Consider the following 8,198-nt stretch of genomic DNA (forward strand, 5'->3'; position numbering starts at 1 on the left):
CTTTTATATTTTAACATAAGCAAATGACCTTTTGTCTTTCTATTGTGAAAAACATTCATTTTTTATTCTGCCGGGTACAATTGTTAATATATTTTAAAATTTATACGATCATTAGGCTGAAGAATTGCGAATTGTACTCACTGACAGCCGAGCCTCTGGCAATATGGGGTGCGGGGGTGAAATAACAATAAAATAAAAAAAGATGTAAAACACGGTAGTTGTCGCCACTTATGTTTACTTGCTCGTTGAAAAGGGAATAGTTGAATTTAAAGACTTTCGTTGTTTGGAAACGACAGAAAATTAGCACAATACAATTCACTGATGATGCTGCATTGGTAGGGGAAATTGAACACGAATTGTATTTTGTACTAAATTTAATGGAACATCTGTTAGCTGTAGATTACGATATGCGTATGTCACAGGTGGACATGCTGGAGGATTTATGTTACATCTGGGAATCAGTTGTTAGGGACAGATACTCTGGCGAGAATTTGGCCACGTTTTAAGATTTTGAGTGTAAGATTTAACCAGGCTGAGCTTGACCATTGTGGGCAGCAATGGAACGGAGCCTTAGAGGACAGACTCAAACTCGTCACCAATGGGATGGCCTGTAGTAGGTAATCGACAGTTTTTCCCACAGAAGACGACAGTGGAGGTGAGCTCCTGGCCGGCAATGTGAAAGAGACAACGTAGTGAAAGAGGATAATGGCGATGTTAGCAACTTTTTGGTATATGATGACTAACTGAAAACCTCAGCAGCCGACAGGTGTTGTTGACATACCTCGATGTGGACAGCTAAAAACGTGTGCCCCGACCGGGATTCGAACCCGGGGTCTTCTGCTTACATAGCAGACGCTCTATCCATCTGAGCCACCGAGGACACAGACGAATAGCGCGACTGCAGGGACTTATCCCTTGCACGCTTCCCGTGAGACTCGCATTCCCAACTGTCCACAATTCTAAATATGTATTGTACCTTATAGACATTTGCCCACCCACTCATTACTCGCGCACGCTTTGGCGATTCCATCCACATTTGTTCACACCGAGGTATATCAACAACACCTGTCGTCAGCTGAGGTTTTTAGTTAGTCATCATTTATTCCAGAGAAAAGCTGCACGGTCATCAACAGTAACTGTTCTTTCGAGAACAAGTTACTGTCTTCGTATATTTTTGGTATATGGTGACATTCAAATATTCTTAATTCTATAATAATTCGATGGTTCATCTTAACGCGCACACAAACATACCAGCATAATCATGGTACTGAGATGTACCTGTTGGAATAGTGATATCGTATATATCTAAAAAACTACAGGACTTAAATATACACAGCGAATAAACATTATCAGGCTAATCAATGAAATTTAATAACCACTGAATGTCACATCGTATCTTAATTAAGAAGGAATGGGATGACAGCCATGATTCCCCAATGCTTCACATTTACACCTGTTTTATTTATTGAGTTATTATCAATTTTATATCTTTACTAATGAAGTGTGTCACATCATCGAATCCATCAAGTTCCATTGTAAATGAATGCAGCAGAACAAGTCCCATGTCGTTCTATATATTACCATGTTGGGTTTGTTACGATAGATAATTAATATCTAATTAATGAATAGTACTTTGGCCAGCACTGAAAACAGTTGTAATTTAAAGATTGCAAAGTATCCCTTGATGATTTCAGTACATCAAGTGTGAGATGACACTTCAGCAGAGCAGGCCAAAATCGTTTACTTACATATTCCAATTGTTTTACCATGTTCATTGGTTATAAGTTCAAATGCGCTAGCTGCTTTATAAAGTATTTGAGTGTAAACTTTTATAAATACTATACAGTTTTTGGTATCAATAGAATCGTAAATTAATGAATTGTCACTTAAAACATATGCCTAATTTGTGTATTTGTTAATAATCAAGTGGTGGTCCATTTATTAGATTTTAAGAAAAACTGTGCAGTAACACCTGGAAATGTACGCTTTCATTGGCGTAAGCTCCAATGTTCTGATTGTTTCTGAGGAGCGAGGAAAGATTCGTGTGGCAGTTGGAAAGATACTCTATGAGGAGACTTGGTTCGAAGTAGACATGGTGAAACTAGTGTAGGGACTCTGGATGTGTCGGATGTAAGTAAACTGTTGAGTTCCGTGCGGCATGTGGCCGCAAATACTTAAACTTTTGTTAATGCTTATAAATTTCTAAGTAATGTGGGACTTAGTCTCCGAGGCTCTGTTTTATGGTCCAGTGATTTTTAGTTAGCCTAAGGGGATTCGGCTCCCACATAGTTTACGCATTTATGCAGATTTTGCTGCACTGGAGAACCATTATTAATTTTGTTGGATATTCAAGTAATACTCTGTAAGATCACCATCTATCAGTTACAGTGTTTTGTATGATTGAATAAAGCAGTAAATACTGCTTAAACATTTGTTGTCACTTACATCAATTATCCACTTGAATTGCCCACTTTTTTATTATTCTTATTTTAACATGTTTCAAATAGCGTTACTTAATAATTCGCATTACATGGCAATGCTTGGGTAATTCAACTGCAGGATCACAGATAAACTACAATATTGTAGTGAAATCCACTGCTGTGCAAGAAAGCAGATGTGTATGGCTCGACTCTATGGCTATATCGAGCCACATTTGTTAATACAGCCATAAATCACCCAAATGTTAATTCCTAACGCTCATCGCAAATGGTTTGCTCGTCTGTGATTTGTATTTGAACTCAATCCCAAAGATACTTCACAAGGAACTTATACATATTGATACCTGTAATGCAGAATAGGTTAACTTGGTAGGTATTTGAGAATCATAGAAACAAGGGAAAGGCCAAGCGGTCTTTTATAAGAATAAATTGCGGATAATGTCAATGAATACAAACATCGTTGCTAGTTCTGAATTTCTTAAAATGAGTGTGAAAGAAACTCTCGAAACGAACTACAACCGGAGCAAAGTATCGGGTAATACATGACAAGTACTGTATATGAATACACTCATAATAAAGTTCCTTTTGAACTAAAACGCGTCAGGTCATATTTCGTTACTTGTTTTAAAGCATTTTGAGTGATACGATTACAGAGTGAATCGTATATATTTCATTGGACTCAGATTTTATTATTATATGTTAACATTAGCAGAAGGTGGGATGTTATCTTTAATGCATTTCACATGTTTAACCAGCACTCCACGCCCATATTCTGCGGACGTTGTGTACTTATATACAGTTTACCACTTAGCGTCTACGTTTTCCATCAATTTTGACTGCACTTTTCGGTTGTAAGAAGACAGTAGCGTTTAGATGCAATAAAAACATCCTACTTTGAAGCAAAGTCATAGCTTTCACGGGTCGCAGTCACACCATTGCAGGTCGGAATGTTGCGGTAAAATTGAACCTAGCAACACTGTTAATGAAATGTAAATGTGCCACTTCCAATAGAAACATGTGTGCAGTGCAAATGTAACAGCTAATCATACAGTCTCCACAATCTCTATTCAAGTGTTGCAAACAGTTATTTGACAGGGTGGCGCAGAAAGAAGAAATGAGTGACTAATAATTAACAGGGTACAAAACTTGTACAATATTCACAAAACAGATTAACAGTATAAAAAAGTACATTCAAAAGAATTAATGGAACATGGCTTTGAGCGGCTGCCATACTCCATTGAGCGATAACTCAAGACTTGGTATGTTATTGGCAAGTGCCATTAACTAACAGTAATGGGTTCTGATGACTCACTGCTTACCGCTTATGTTTGACACCTTAGTCGACAGAGTGTGCACTCCATCTGACCATATGGCATCTTGAGTTCCAACGCCCGTGCAGATCTGATCTCGGCTACAGTTACTGCAGGAAAAAGACATGTGAATTCCCATTAGGCTGCTGTCATCTCTCTTGTGTACAGTGTTTATCTTCCTTGCACTAAATAGGGTTGAACTATGTGGAATGTAACGTGGGTGGTTTTGGGTATGATAACTGAAGACCACAACAACAACATGCAGTACCACTGAACCATGCCATCGGACTACTGCATCTGTTTGCGATGTGTGAGTGCTAGAGGAGAGCTCTGATCTATTCAATCTAGTAAATGGCAATCACACTTCTGCATGAAATGTTCTGTATTCAAAACAAAATCTTAATGCTTTTAAACTTTGATTAATTTGAAGTGAGCAAATCTTTGACAGTATATAGTACTCAAAAGGCCATACATGTGTACCGAAATGACATTTCAAAGCCATATACAGATCTCCTCTATATCTCCAACTGTTTGCGCGTTTACACTGTCGATAGCACTCTTTGCTCTGTCACCTCCAAGCCATCACCAAACCTCAGCGTCCAAAGAATTTATTCGTCATCATGCCTTATCGATGTCCAGAGCTTACATCTTTTACGCCGCATTTGCACATATAACGAAGCATATCACGCGCACTTATCAACTGTGTTAAACGTTTGTGGTTCACACGAACATCTTTCATCAGTCTGAGTGGTTAGGAGTGAAAAGTGTTATCCCATAGGACAGATATGTTACACCTCATAGTTGCTGTTGATAACAGTTTCATGGCAAAACGTACTACAGAGCTAAGCTCTTGAACACTGCTCTTTTAATACATTATTCTTTTTACTACATGTATTTGATTCATTTTTGATGGTCGTGATTCACTCTGTAAATCAGTAGAGACATGTTTCATTCTAAATTGTTGAGGGTGCATGCCTGAGGCATATACGATTGATGATTTTTTGATGGATCTGGAGGATAGCTCTCAATGAGTTGGGTTACAGTTTCTTAATACCTGCCAGGCTTTCCACACATTAATTTTTTGTGTTGAATTTTAAAAACAAGTTCCCAGCAGAATTTATCTGCAGAATGTATGTCTTGACCATTGTCCAACTGATGGCATTTTATTTTGAATTTCCCACTGTTTTTCAATACACACTAAAATGTAAGTGTACTTTCTGAATTTTCAAATTTCTGCAGAATTGTATCTTGGGCCACATCAGGTGTTATCTGAGACGCGTAATGGGGGTGACTGAAACATCATCACAAAAAACAAACTAGTGGTTGAAGCTGGAAGTACTAGCATGAATTTTTTAATGTCCCACAAATTTAAGCTTAGTCTATATATGCTCTGAGAACCATGCAGGAGTCCTCATATGCACCATCTTAGGTTCTATACCAAGGACAAGTGACCTTGGAATCACAACCACAGGGTAACTGTTCATCTCTGATTTTTTGAATATCCCATCAACGTACCCTTAGTGCAACTGGGCTCTTCGCAAAAGTGAGCTGTGACATCAGAGAGGTGAGGAAATACGCTATAGCACAATTATTGCAAATTTTTGAACTTCATTTTACACTTTGGGCGAATGGGCTATGATTTCAGCGCAGTGGGGGAGAAATATGGCACTGCTGCATGACGGTATCATCAGAAATCAATTACTAATGCAGGCAATCCTGAAAAGCACCATTGCTGTTTTACTTTGCCGTCATTCTATACTTTGGATAATTGGAGTAGGATAGCTGTGGTGTCATAGGGGAGAGCTATGGCTGCTGATCAAACTTGTAGGGTCATGAAGAGTTCATGGTTCCCCCTACAGTACAGTTGCCACTTAACTTCTAATGCGGGTTGCCTATCTTCGTTATGCCTGGGCCAGCACTCCCATTGCTTTCCTACTGGTGTGTCCCACTCATAGTGTTTCAGATTCACTGTGCTCCACAGCCCACAATAATAAAGACATGAACATATAACTTACACTCATTTGAGATGTGCAACCATATATAATCTGCTTGACCTCACTCATTGCCAAATTCGGAATTTTTAGAATCATGATAGGTAATTAAGATAATAAAGAAGGTTGGAACATATTGTGACTGATTGTGACTGTGTGCAGTCGTTTATTTAAGATCGACAGGTGCAAATCGGATTGTGGTTCATCATGGAGAGGACTGGAGTAAGGCGTCGGAAAGTTTTCTGGAGGGCTGGAGTAAGATACGGAAGGGAAGAATGAAAAGTTAGACTAGTTTGCAGGAGTAGACACTCCCTGTCAGCAAGCAGGTAGGCCCATCCCCTGTATTGAAGCCTGGGACGGAAAATATTTTCCATCCAAAACTCACGTTTTTTGAGTTAGCATGAAGAAAAATTTCAAGCAGTTTTCGGAAAGAGTCTCCACGAAAGGAAAATCGAGCGAGATGGCGTAGTGATTAACACAGTGGACTCAAATTCTCGAGGCCGACGGTTCAAATCTGCATCTGGCCATCTAGGTTTGGGTTTTCCGTGATTTCCCTAAATCGGCCTTGGCAAATGCCTGGATGGTTCATTTGAACTTCCTTCTCCATCTGCTGTGCTGACCACGGACGTCACACTTGATTAGGTGACCAAGAAGAGTCTACTGTATCTGAACGCTGTCTTGACACGCGACATAGCGTGACCTATGTACAGACAAAGATCCTTTCCTACACCTCCATGCACTGGAAGTCCATCCTTGAAGAAGCAGTCAAATGATTCAAATGGCTCTGGGCACTATGGAACTTAGATTCTAATGTCATCAGTCCGCTAGAACTTAGAACTACTTAAAACTGACTAACCTAAGGACATCACACACATCCATGCCCGAGGCAGGATTCGAACCTGCGACCGTAGCGGTCGCGCGGTTCCACACTGTAGCGCCTAGAACCGCTCGGCCACACCGGCCGGCGAAGAAGCAGTCGAAATATATACACAGGGTGGTCCATTGATAGTGACCGGGCCAAATATCTCACGAAATAAGCATCAAACGAAAAAAACTACAAAAAACGAAACTCGCCTAGCTTGAAGGAGGAAACCAGATGGCACTATGATTGGCCCGCTAGATGGCGCTGCCATAGGTCAAACTGATATCAACTGCGTTTTTTTAAATAGTAACCCCCATTTTTATTACATAATCGTGTAGTACGTAAAGAAATGTGAATGTTTTAGTTGGACCACGTTTTTCGCTTTGTGATACATGGCGCTGTCGTAGTCACAAACGTATAAGTACGTGGTATCACGTAACATTCCGCCAGGCCGGACGGTATTTGCTTCGTGATTCATTACCCGTGTTAAAATGGACCGTTTACCAATTGCAGAAAAGGTCGATATCATGTTGATGTATGGCTATTGTGATCAAAATGCCCAACGGGCGTGTGCTATGTACGCTGCTCGGTATCCTGGACTTCGTAATCCAAGTGTCCGGATCGTTAGCCGGATAGTTACGTTATTTAAGGGAACAGCAATGGTTCAGACACATGTGAAACGCCAACTACGAATGCAACAAATGATGATACCCAAGTAGGTGTTTTAGCTGCTGTCGCGGCTAATCCGCACATCAGTAGCAGACAAATTGCGCGAGAATCGGGAATCTCAAAAATGTCGATTTTGAGAATGCTACACCAACATCTATTGCACCCGTACCATACTTCTATGCACCAGGAATTTCATGGCGACGACTTTAAACGTCGTGTACAGTTCTGCCACTGGGCACAAGAGAAATTACGGGACGATGACAGATTTTTTGCACGCGTTCTATTTAGCGACGAAGCGTCACTCACCAACAGCGGCATCGTAAACCGGCATAATATGCACTATTGGGCAACGGAAAATCCACGATGGCTGCGACAAGTGGAACATCAGCGACCTTGGCGGGTTAATGTATGGTGCGGTATTACGGGAGGAAGGATAATTGGGCCCCATTTCATCGATGGCAATCTATATGGTGCAATGTATGCTGATTTCCTATGTAATGTTCTACCGATGTTGCTACAAAATGTTTCACTGCATGTCAGAATAGCGATGTACTTCCAAAATGATAGATGTCCGGCACATAGCTCGCGTGCGGTTGAAACGGTATGGAATAGCATATTTCATGGCAGGTGGATTGGTCTCCGAAGCGCCATACCATGGCCCGCACGTTCACCGGATCTGACGTCCCCGGATTTCTTTCTGTGGGGAAAGTTGAGTGATATTTGCTACGTGATCCGCCGACAACGCCTGACAACATGCGTCAGCGCATTGTCAATGCATGTGCGAAGACTATGCTAGGCGAAATACTCGCTCTTGAGAGGAATGTCGTTACACGTATTGCCAAATGCATTGAGGTTGATGGACATCATTTTGAGCATTTATTGCATTAATGTGGTATTTACAGGTAATCACGCTGTAACAGCATGCGTT

At 40.6% G+C, this 8,198-nt stretch overlaps 1 non-coding gene across 1 annotated transcript; it reads right to left on the reverse strand.

The window, feature by feature from the left end:
* Positions 1-806: 806 nt before the first annotated feature.
* On the reverse strand, positions 807-880 carry Trnat-ugu. Its single transcript has one exon. It is a non-coding gene; the product is annotated as a tRNA-Thr (tRNA).
* Between the last annotated feature and the right edge of the window lie 7,318 nt (positions 881-8,198).

The sequence above is a fragment of the Schistocerca piceifrons genome, chromosome 2, assembly GCF_021461385.2.
Source record: "Schistocerca piceifrons isolate TAMUIC-IGC-003096 chromosome 2, iqSchPice1.1, whole genome shotgun sequence".
Classification (NCBI taxonomy): domain Eukaryota; kingdom Metazoa; phylum Arthropoda; class Insecta; order Orthoptera; family Acrididae; genus Schistocerca; species Schistocerca piceifrons.